At 48.5% G+C, this 12655-nt stretch overlaps 1 pseudogene; it reads right to left on the reverse strand.

Moving 5' to 3' along the window:
• The window catches only part of LOC140191070 (lysophosphatidic acid receptor 2-like), a 163116-nt pseudogene extending 151327 nt beyond the window's left edge, over window positions 1-11789 (reverse strand).
• Between the last annotated feature and the right edge of the window lie 866 nt (window positions 11790-12655).

A 12655-nucleotide genomic window follows, 5' to 3' on the forward strand; every position in this document is an offset into this window, starting at 1 on the left:
TGATAAGGTGCCACATCAGGCTGCTTAACAAGATTAAATCCGATGACATTACAGGAAAGATACTGGCATAGATAGCAGAGTGGCTGACAGGCAGGAGGCAACGAGTGGGAATAAAAGGGGGCCTTTTCTGGTTGGCTGCTGGTGACTAGTGGTGTTCCTCAGGGGTCAGTATAGGAACCGCTGCTTTTCACATTGTTTGTCAATGATTTAGATCATGGAATTGCAATGAGATTGCAGCAGGACTCAGACAAATCGTACGAATGAGCAAAAAAGTGGCAGGTGGAATACAGTGTTGGGAAAAATATGATAATGCATTTTGGTAAAAGGAACAGTAGTGGAGACTATTATCTAAATGAGGAGAAGGTTCGAACATCAGAGGTACAGAAGGATTTAGTAATCTTTGCGTAAGACTCTCTCAGAAGGTTACTTTACAGGTTGAGTCTGTGGTAAGGAAGGCAAATGCAATGTTGCCATTTATTTCAAGGGGAGTACTCTGTGTACATACATCTATTGACGCTTCTGGACACATCTTCAGTGATGTTCCTGGAATCATCGGGTGTTTCGGGTCTTTCAACATCATACAACCTCCTCCAGGTGACCCAGCCAGGGCTGATCAGACCCCAGTTTGTGTCCAGATGGCTAGCTACTTACGACCCCATGGCTGCCCTCTTTTGAGCCACAGCCATCTTGAGGCCCTCTCTGCTGCATCGGTGGTACTGCGGATGGCTCTCCTCTTCCTCTCTCCCTCGATGCCCAAAATGCTGAAGGCTCTAACTAAAGAACAGGCTACGAATCCCCTACAACCAACCTCCACTGGGAGACACCTCGCTCTCCATCCAGCCTGTAGAATATAACAGCAAGGAGATAATGTTGGACTTTTAAGAGACTAGTCAGGCTGCACTTAGAGTACTGTCCATAGGTTTGGGCCCCGTTATCTCAGAAAGGATGTGTTGTCATTAGAGAGAGTCCGGAGGAGGTTCATGAGGATAATTCTGGGAATGAGGAGCGTTTGGCAGCTTTGGGTCTCTACTCACTGGAATTTAGAAGAATGTGGGGGGGAGGGGGAGAATCCCATTGAAACCTACTGAATGTTGAAAGATCCAGATACGGTGGATGTGGAGAGGATGTTTCCGTTGGTGGGGATATCTAGAAGTAGAGGGCACAGCCTCAAAATTGAGGGGCAACCCTTTAGAACAGAGGTAAGGAGGAATTTTTTTAGCCAGAGTAATGAATCTGTGGAATGCTCTGCCACTGACTGCAGAGGATGCCAAGTCTGTGTGTATATGTAAGGCGGAAGTTGATAGTTTCCTGATCGGTCAGGGTATCAAAGGATATGGCGAGAAGGCAGGTGTGTGAGGTTGAGTGGGATCTGGGATCAGCCATGATGGAATGGTGGAACAGACTCGATGGGCTGAATGGCCTAATTCTGCTTCTGTGTCTTATGGTCTTGATCAGGGGTTCCCCACCATCTTTATACCATGGACCCCTACCATTAACTGAAGGGTCCATGGTTGGCAGGAAACATTCCCCCAGCAGAGAGGGCACATGTTAGGGATGGCACAAGAGGTCCAGTTGGAAGGAGAGGATTTATTTTCACCACATGGGGGTGGGATTCAAATCTGGAAATATCTGAGTGAAGATAAAGGCAAGTATTCTCAAAACACAAACATGAGAAAAATCTGCAGATGCTGGAAACCCAAAGAAAGACACACGAAATGCTGGAGGAACCCAGCAGGCCAGGTAGCATCTATGGAAAAGAGTACAGTCGACAGTTTAGGTTGAGATTATTCATTGGGTCCTGAAACATCGACTGTGTACTTTGTTTTATAGACGCAGCCTGACCCACCGAGTTCCTCCAGCATTTTGTGTGTGCTATTCACAAAAGAGTTATGTAATTAGATGATATTTGCAAGGGCAACGCAGGGATGGCACTGCCCAGTGCTGGAGAATGAGATAGATTCTCAAATGTCCAGTTTGGATACAGTGGGCAGAAGAGAATGCTTCCATCCTGAATGGATGACAAGAGACAGTCTCTCCTCTCCACCTCAAAAATAAATTTCTGCTCTTAATATTGTCATTCATAACTGTCCTGACTGGAACTTGCAGAACATAAACGAGCTGCATGACAACATCAATGGGATAGGGAGGAAATGACGATGGGGGTGGGAGAAGAGATTGGGAGGAGGGGGAAGGGGGGAGGGAGGAGGGGGAAGGGGGGAGGGAAGAGGGGGAAGGGGGAGGGAAGAGGGGGAGGGAAGAGGGGGAAGGGGAGGGGGAGGGGAGGGGGAGGGAGGAGGGGAGGGGGAGGGGGGAGGGGGAGGGGAGGGGGATGGGGGATGGGGGATGGGGGAGGGGGGATGGGGGAGGGGGGAGGGGGGAGGGGAAGGGGAAGGGGAAGGGGAAGGGGAAGGGGAAGGGGAAGGGGAAGGGGAAGGGGAAGGGGAAGGGGAAGGGGAAGGGGAGAGAAGAGAAGGAGGGGAAGGGAGGAGGATGGGAGTGGAAGGGGAGTGGAGGGGTGTAGAGTGCGAGGAGAGAGAGAGGAGCTGCAAGGGCTTGGACTGGTGGACGTTACCTGGATGGGATACCGAGGCCACAGGGGCTCTGATTTCAGGTGTCTCCGGCAAAAGGCAGTACAGTACAGGGAAGTTGGTGATGGTCAAACCGAGCGGGCGGAAGTCAGGATATAGTCAGCGGTTTGGATTAGATCAGCTACAGTGAGCACAGGCCAACTGAAAGCCAATCTCTCCACAGAGAGAGGATGGGCAAGTGGAATGAAGGCACAGTGAGTACAATTACAACAGTTAAAGACATTTGAACAGATACAGAGATAAGAAAGGTTTAGATGGATGAGGGCCAAATACAAACAGGATGATATCATGGATGTGTTGGTCCAGTTCTCTGCTATATAATGGCGTGACTCTAACTCTCAGTAATGCTGAGTTTCACCAGCACATGTGGTTTTTACTTGCAGCTGTAAATGTGGGACAGGAGGTTATAATCAGAATTGAGCAACCAGTGAGATCAGCTGGACTTTGATTTTTCTGTCTCACCTGTCTCTTATCCCCATATCTTTATCTCTTTAGTCTAGTCTCCTCCACAAATGCCACAACCACTCACAAACTCTCTCTATGTCGCTTCCTGTTAGATAAGGCAATACTATGCATGCATCACACATCAAAGTTGCTGGTGAACGCAGCAGGCCAGGCAGCATCTGTAGGAAGAGGCGTTTCAGGCCGAGACCCTTCGTCAGGACTAACTGAAGGAAGAGTGAGCAAGGAATTTGAAAGTTGGAGGGGGAGGGGGAGATCCAAAATGATAGGAGAAGACAGGAGGGGGAGGGATGGAGCCAAGAGCTGGACAGGTGATAGGCAAAAGGGGATACGAGAGGATCATGGGACAGGAGGTCCGGGAAGAAAGACAAGGGGGGGGGGGGACCCAGTGGATGGGCAAGGGGTATATTCAGAGGGACAGAGGGAGAAAAAGGAGAGTGAGAGAAAGAATGTGTGTATAAAAATAAGTAACAGATGGGGTACGAGGGGGAGGTGGGGCCTTAGCGGAAGATAAAGAAGTTGATGTTCATGCCATCAGGTTGGAGGCTACCCAGGCGGAATATAAGCTGTTCCTCCAACCTGAGTGTGGCTGAGAGCTCTTGGCTCTATCCCTCCCCCTCCTGTCTTCTCCTATCATTTTGGATCTCCCCCTCCCCCTCCAACTTTCAAATCCCTTACTCACTCTTCCTTCAGTTAGTCCTGACGAAGGGTCTCGGCCTGAAACGTCGACTGCATCTCTTCCTACAGATGCTGCCTGGCCTGCTGCGTTCACCAGCAACTTTGATGTGTGTTGCTTGAATTTCCAGCATCTGCAGAATTCCTGTTACTATGCATGCGTTACTGCTTTCATCTGGGATAGTCTCTCACCCATAGCCCAGGCGCAAGAGGTTTTGACTCTCTCTTTCTTCATTTGCTCTGTCTGAGCACAAAAGTACAGTAGATGTGAGAGTAAATCTTCCCCCATCACGTCTCAGACCAAGGTCCGGACTGCACCAGACATGTCTACTGGGTTTACATTCACTAGTCTTCTCTGCTGCCTTCTCTTCCTCTCCTCCCGTCCTGGCCAGCACACGCTGCGGGAGTTGTGGAGTGTGGACCAGGCCCGGGTGAGAGACTGAAAGACGAAGCCACGGAGGGGAGCCTGCACAGGCCGCTCTGAACAAGCGCGTAGACGACTGACAGTGAACAGTCAGCTCCGGGGCTACAGGGGTCTCACTCAGCACAGTTTCACACTGCTGGGGGAGTGGGTGGGGGGGGTAGTTCATTTTTGGGAGCCACTACAGGAGCAGAGTCTTCCATTAGGATCACGGTGACCTGGGCAGCCTGCAGACTGGAGCAATAAAGAGCCCAGTGTTTCGAAACTGGTTCTACTGCTCCCAGGAGAAGCACTTCACACCGGCTCTGAATGAGGCTGATTTTAATCTGAGCTCTTTTTTTTAAATAATTTGTGGCAGGGACAGAGACTCTCGCCCAGTCTGGGCTGCGTTCAGTTTCCTCGTTGATCCTGTCCACCGTCGTCTGGCTGTTTTTCCTGCTCTCCGTAGATCTGGGCGTTGACAAGCGGTGTCTGGGCCACATGAGCTGGGCAGTAAATAACATTTTACTCATGCCCACACCACCGTTTCGCCGTTCCATCTCCCACCTGCAAACTCCTGCTGGCTCGAGGGCTGAGCCAGGGGCAAGCTTGCCCCACCAGCTCTGTGTCCGGGCTGCGGGGCGAGGCCCTGCAATGGTGATGTTGTTGAAGGAAAGTTTGCAGTTGTATACATCCATATTCACTTAAGACAGAGACAATGAAGCAGTCCAGCACAGTCCAGCTCTTTAGCACGTACTGTCTCCAATTAACACAATGTCAAATTAAACTAAATCTCTCCTGCCTCAATATACTCGACTATAGTCTTCCCACCCTATCTCCTCCAAAAATGCTACTCCCCATCAGTCAGTTTCTTCGCCTCTGCCACATTTGTTCCCAGGACGCAGCTTTCCTTTCCAGGACATCAGAGATATGCTCTTCCTTTAAAGAATGGGGTTTCCTTTCCTCCACTATTGATGCTGTCTTCACCTGCATCTCCTCTATTTCCTGATCATCTGCATTCACCCCATCTTCTCACCACCTTAACAGTGAGACAGTCCCTCTTGTCCTTACCTACCACCCCATCAGCCTCCATATCCGAGACATTACCCTCCACAACTTCGGCAAACTCCGGAGGGACCCTACTACTGACCATATCTTTACCTCCCCCGCCCCCCCACCACTTTCCACAGGGATCGCGCCCTCTGCGATTCCCTTGTCCATCCGTCTCATCCCACCAATCTCCCTCCCGCCACTTATTCCTTCAAGCAGCCTAAGCGCCACACCCAGCCATACACCACCTTCCTCACCTCCAGTCAAGGCCCCAAACAGTTCTTCCAGGTAAGGCAACGCTTAACCTGCCAATCTGTTGGGGACATCTATTGCGTCCAGTGCTCCCAATGCAGCGTCCTCCACTTCGGTGAGACCCATCGTAAACTGGGGCTGCGGACAAACGTTTTAATTCCCATTCCCGTTCTGACGTGTCGGTCCATGGCCGCCTCTTGCGCCAAGAGGAGGCCACCCTCAGGGTGGAGGAGCAACACCTCATATTCACTTTGGGTATCCTCCAGCCTGCTGGCACGAATATCAATTTCTTCCGGTGAACAAATTCTCCCCCACTCTGACTTTTTGCTTGTTCTCACCTCTCTATTACTTTACTCTTGATCCCTCTTCCTTCTCTTTCTCCTGTAGTCCCCTCTCCTCTCCTATCAGATTCTTTCTCCTCCAGTCCCTGACCATCCCCACCCACCTGGCTTCAGCTTTCATCCCCCCACCCTTCTTTCTCAGTCCTGGAGAAGGGCCGCAGCCTGAAGCGCTGACTGCTAGTTCATTTCCACGGATGCTGCCTGACCTGCTGAGTTCCTCCAGCATTTTGTGCGTGTGTGTGCCCACACCTCTCCTTTAAACTTTCCCCCTCTCAGCTCAAACGCACACCCTCCAGTAAGTGACAGTTTGACTTTGAGAAAAATATTCTGACCATCTCCCCTTAAATCCCGGCAGCATCCTGGGAAACCACTTCCGCAGCCTTTCCAGAGAATCCACATCTTTCCTGTAATGGGGTGACCCAGAACCACACACGAACTCCAAGTACAGCCCAATCAAAGTTTTATAAAACTGCCATATGACTTTCTGACTTCTATGCACAAAACCCTGATGAATGAAGGCAAGGGTACTAAACTACCTTCTTTACCAGTATATCGAATTGTGTGGCCACTTTCAGGGAGATGTTGACATGAATACCAAAATCCCTCTGACCCTCAGTGCTGTTAAGGCTTTGACATTAATTGACATCAAGGCTTGCATACTTTCCCCTTGTATTTGACCTCCCAAACAGCAACACCTCACACCTGATGGATGAAACTGCATCTGCCATTTCGCCACTCATATCTGCAACTGATCCACGTCCCGCCGTATCCTTCAACAACCTTCTTCACTGTCTGCATTTCCAATCTTTGTGTCAAAGGAAAACTTATTAACCTACCCATTAAAGTCATGTAACAATTGGTTCCAGGATCTGCAGAGTTTCTTGTCAGTGGATGCTGCTTACTTGGATTTTAAGAAGACAAGGAACCACACATGAGGCTAGTAAACAGGAGCCCATGATATTATAGGAGAGATGCTAACATGGATAGAAGAGTGGCTGACTGGCAGAAGGCAAAGAGTGGGAACACAGGGAGCCTTTTCTGGTTGGCTCCCTGTGACTAGTGATGTTCCACAGAGGTCGGTATGATTTGGGTGACCGAACTGATGGCTTTCTGGCCAAGTTTGCAGACGACACGAAGATAGGTGGTGGGGCAGGTAGTGTTGAGGAAGGAGGAGTCTGCAGATTGACTTGGACAGATGAAGAGAATGGAAAAAGAAGTGACAGATATGGACATGGAAACCATAGAAAGGGCGCAGAGGAGATTTACAAGGATGTTGCCTGGATTGGGGAGCATGCTCTATGAGAATAGGTTGATTGAACTCAGCCTTTTCTCCTTGCAGTGACGGAGGATGAGAGGTGACCTGACAGAGGTGCACAAGATAATGAGAAGCATTGATCATGTAGATAGTCAGAGGCTTTTTCCCCAAGGCTGAAATGGCTAGCACGAGAGGGTATAGTTTTAAGGTGCTTGGAAGCAGATACAGAGGAGATGTCAGGGATAAGTTTTTTATCCAGAGAGTGGTGAGTGTGTGGAATGGGCTGCCGGTGACGGTGGTGGAGACGGAAACGATAGGGCCTTTTAAGAGACTCCTGGATGGCTACATGGAGCTTAGAAAAATAGAGGGCTATGGGTAAGCCTAGGTAGCTCTAAGGTAAGGACATGTTCGGCACAGCTTTGTGGGCCAAAGGGCCTGCGTTGTGCTGTAGGTTTTCTATGTTTCTATATAGTGCAGGAAAATGTATGGCTATGCACATTGGTAGAAGAAGTAGACTATTTTCCAAACATTTACAACTTTACACACCCTAAATAGGAGGGGTGAGAACTCAATCCAGGATGCTTAATAAATCAAAAGGAAATGTGGCAGGATGTTACAGGAAAACAAGTGTTTCGGGAAGGTGTAGAAAAGGAAACAGAAGGGTACACAGAAAATCCAGAATTAGTAACAACTGTATACTGTGGATGAAAACAGGGAGATATTTAGGTATATGGTCCATCACACTCAGCAGGAATTGTCCCTAATGGAAAGAGGGATTCCATGAAAATCTGGGGTTTAAAAAAAAAAGTCAGAGGTAATGTTAAATTGAAAAGTAGGGAAGATTTTAAGATCCATCAGTGAAAGACTATACATTCCATCAGAGAGAGAATTGATGACTTTGAGAAAAAAATACCAAGACAAGCAGTAAGAGTTTTTGTGAATGTATAAATAGGAAGTAAGCAGCTCGGCTGAACGTAGGACTGCCAGAGAGCAGGAGTAGTGAATTAATAACAGTGAACAAAGAAATGTTCAAAGCAGATATGTTGAATTAGTTTCACCACGGAAGATACAACAGATACAAACACTCCAGATAACAAACGGGCTAGTTTCAAATAACAGGGATGGGAACTTAAAAATCCAATTGATAAACTACCTGTGCCGTAGTAAAGCAGTCAGCATAATCAAAGACCTCTCTGGACTCTCTTTTCCCTCCCCTCTCTGTCGGGCAGAAGATTTCAAATAAGCGGCATTACCAAACTCAAAGACAGCTTCTGTTATCAGACTCTTGTGTTAATCTCTTAGGCAAAGAGATGGACTCTGGACCTCACAGTTACCTCGTTATGATCTTGCTCTTTGCCCTTCGCTCTCCACGGAGCGTTGCAGTACCATCAACCTGGCCATTGGATCACGCTGTGGATCTCAGCTGGAGCTGATATCACACGCTTGCACAGGCAGGTCCCTAACTCACCGGGGTACGAGGCCACCGGCTACCCTCACCTGGTTCAGCCCACCCGTTGAAGAGATGTGTCCGGGTGCAGCCGCTGTCGCATGCAAACAGCTACTTGGAGCCACAGGTGAGAGCTGAGTGCCCGGTGGGGACCGAAGATGAGTGAGCTGCCCCAGACAAGCCCCCACACCAGAGGTGCTACCCCTCCCTGGACACCCCATACACTCCATTGTCACATATACTGAGATATATTTCACAATAGCAACACGTCAAAAAAAAAGCTTGGCTTTGCACACTGTCCAGATTGATAACCCCAAATCTAGGTAATACATAAAGGAATACAGTAACGGAGTGCAGAATATAGTGTTAAAATTACAGATAAAGTGCAGTGCAGGAAGACAATAAGGTGCAAGAAACACACAAAATGCTGGGGGATCTCAGCAGGTCAGGCAGCATCGATGGAAACGAATCAACGTTTTGGGCCAAGAGCCTTCTTCAGGACTGGAAAGGAAAGGTGAAGGAACCAGAATAAAATGGGGGGGGGGGGGGAGGTAGAGAGGATACCTAGAAGGTAAGCACAAAATCAGATGCTGGGGTCAAAGCAACACTCACAACACGCTGGTCAGTTCACCTGGAACTGACCAGCCTTCTCCTTCCCACCCTCCCCCCACCTTCTTTATATGGCCTCTGCCCCTTCCCTCTACAGTCCTGACGAAGGGTTCTGGCCCGAAACATCGACCGATCTTTTCCACGGATGCTGCCCGACCTGCTGAGTTCCTCCAGCGTGTTGTGATACCTAGAAGGTGTTAGGTGAAGCCAGGTGGGTGGGAATGGTAAAGGGCTGGAGAGGAAGGAACCTGTCAGGAGAGGAGAGTGGACCATGGGAGAAAGGGATGGAGGACGAGACCCAGTGGGAGGTGATGGGCAGGTGAGAAGAGGTAAGAGGCCATAATAGGGAATAGGAGGGAAAGGGGAGGGTATTTTTTATTTTTAACCGGAAGGAGAAATTGGTATTCGTGCCATCAGGTTGGAGGCTACCCAGGTGGAATATGAGGACTACTTCTCCACCCTCAGGGTGGCCTCGTGGCACAGGAGGCGGCCATGGACTGACGAGTCAGAACGGGAATGGGAATCCAGAATTAAAATATTTGGCCACCAGGAAGTTCCGCTTTTGGCGGAAGTAGATGGAGGGATCAGGAGTTCATCTATATTGTACAAAAGATCTGTTCAAGAATCTTATAACAATGGGATAGAAGCTGTTGTTAATCTTGTCATGAGTACCTCCAACATTTAGTGCCTCTATTTCCAGCATCTGCAGAATGCTAACAACACCTACCACATGGAGGTTAAATTATTCAGCACCCTCATGTTGATCTATAAGCATAAATAACGCAAATCTCTTTCCTCTAATGCTCTACCTCATTGTATAACACAAAATGCTGGAAGAACTCAGCAGCTCAGGCAGCACCTGTGGAGGGAAATGGGCAGTCAATATTTTGTTCGGCACAGTAGCCTAGTGGTGATCACAACTCCGTACAGTACCAGCGGCCCGGGTTCGGTTCCCACACCGCCTGTACGGAGTTTGTACATTCTCTCTGTGGCTGCATGGGTTTCCTCCAAAGATGTACCGGTTGATGGGTTAATTGGTCGTTGTAAATTGTCCCGTGATTAGGCTAGGGTTAAATCAGGGGTTGCTGGACAGTGCAGCCCGAGGAGCCGAAAGGGCCTATTCTACACTCAATCTCAATAAATAAATGGGGTGTGTAGAACTTCCTTCTCTCAGTGAGCAGTCAGTACCTGGAATTCTCTGCCCACAAGGGTGGTGGAGACTTGGTCATTACATATACCTAAGGTGGAGGTAGATAAATATTTGAATGATCAAGGAGTTGATGGCATTTGGGGAACTCATACAGAAGAGCATTTGAGGCCAGCATGTATCAGCTATGATCGCATTGAATGACGAAGATGTTTGAGGGGCTGAATGGCCTACTCCTGCTCCTAGCTTCTTGCGTTCACCATCCACCAGACATCCTCATTTGCAGCTTATCCTCAGGATAACCCTGGCTTCACGGTCAAGCAGATTTCCTTTGTTCAATTCATCCAATCACCCCCCCCCCCCCCCAATGTAATACTAACTTATTCCTACTTGTAATGATTACCCTGTTCTGACAAAAAGAAATATTAACTTTTTGTTCACCTTCCACAGATACTGCCCCTGCTGAGTCATAACAGCATTTTCTGTTTTCACTCGATGAATAAAATTATCCTTATTTGTTTGTGGGTAAGGACCTTTGGAATGAGTGAGTCAGTGAAACAAGTTGCCTAATTGATCAAAATTCATCTCGAAAACTCAGCATTAGGGTTTTCACTGAATTATGCCTTTGCTGTGGGAGAGATGATAGGATGGGTGGGAACAATGCTGGCCATCATCGGCTTCCCCACCCCGCCCATTTCAGTGACATACCATATCACAGCTGGTCCAGAAACTAACTGTGCTTGCCAATCACCCTTCGGCGAACCAAAAACGCATCCGACTCAGATTCAACCTCATCATCGGCTGCTGTTTGTGGAAGCCTCTTCCAACTTCCCGCATCCTCCTCCCCACTGCCCCCCCCCCCCCCCAGCAGCCTGTAGACACTTTGGTCAGCTTCCAAACCGAGCATATGTCCAAGGCCAGCAGGGCTAGTTCATGCTATCTTAAACTCCAAAAAAATTGACTCCATCTAAATTCCACAGATTATAGCCCTGTCTTCTGCAATCTAATTTAACCCTTGTACTTCTGGTACCATTCTGAGAAATCAACACTTACTCCACTCTATTGTCGGTATATCCATCCCAGCACTCCACATACACCGCGAGGTGGATGTACAGGCAATGGTGGGGCAGATGTACAGTGCCTGTACACCTCAATACAGTCATAGAGCAACTCAGTATAGATACAGACCCTTCGGCCCAACCAATCCATGCTGACCACATTGCCGACCCAGCTAGTCCCAGTTTCCTGTGTTCACTTCCTGGCCCCCTCCCCTTCGTGTCCTTCTAAAATGACACTGTCGTACCTCCTTCACCCACCTCCTCTGGCAGCTCGTTCCATGTAACCACCGCTCTCAGATCCCTTTTAAATCTCCCCCTCTCACCATAAATCTACGGCACTCTGCAAAAAATCTGAGCCATCATCATCATGTGCCATACTCTGCCAGAACCTGGGCAACCATGTTCTTCTACTTCGATCTGTCGGCAGTCAAACCTCTTGCACCTCTGGTGGTGAGGCTGGTCCACTTCTTGATGTTGGCAATCCAGGTTGTCCTCTGTCTGCCTCGGGAGGGGGTTCCTTCTACTCTGCCTTCAAGCACAGTGCGTTCCACTGTGTCATCAGTTCTTGAGATGTGTCCAGAATAGCGAAATTTCCTTTGGATAATGGTTTCCAGAAGTATTGGTTTCGTGCCAATCTTTTCAAGGATGTAATTGTTGGATCTCCTTTCAAAGTATGATACCGTGAGGATCTGTCTGTATGTCCACAAATCAAGTGCTGTCAACTTCTTTTCTTCAGCTGCTTTTAGGGTCCATGTTTCACAGCCATACAGGGTTACTGGCCAGACGAGACTCCTGAGGAGGCGTATCCTGGTGTCAGTACTCTTTCCAGATGTTCCAGAGTTTGGTAGTGCTTGTGCGTGCCATTGCTAGCCTTCGCCTTATTTCCTCGCTGCATTCGTTTGTGTCATTTAGTTCTGCACCGAGGTATATAAAGGAGGACACTTGTTCGATCTTGTCGTTTCCGATGTAGATGTCAGCTTGAATTGCAATTTTGCTTATCACCATAACTTTGGTCTTTTTGCCATTTATCAGCAATCCAAATTCAGCAGAGACTTTTGCAACATTATTGAGTGGTGCTTGCAGATCTTCGTCTGTTGTGGCTAGCAGGGCTGTGTCATCTGCGTATCTCAAGTTACTGATGGTTCTTCCTCCTATTTTAATGCCAGTGTTGTCTGGAATTGCCAGCCTCATGATCATCTCAGTGTAGGTGTTAAAAAGGTGTGGAGAAAGGATGCAGCCTTTGCTCCTTTCCTATTTCAGAATGCCTCAGTCTCGCCAGATGTGGTCCGAAGGCTGGAGGATTGCGTAGCATGCAGTGTTTCTAGAAGAGCCACTAGGTGAGGTGCCACACCCAGTTGAATCATTGTCGTC

Source organism: Mobula birostris, chromosome 32 (assembly GCF_030028105.1).
Source record: "Mobula birostris isolate sMobBir1 chromosome 32, sMobBir1.hap1, whole genome shotgun sequence".
NCBI lineage: Eukaryota > Metazoa > Chordata > Chondrichthyes > Myliobatiformes > Myliobatidae > Mobula > Mobula birostris.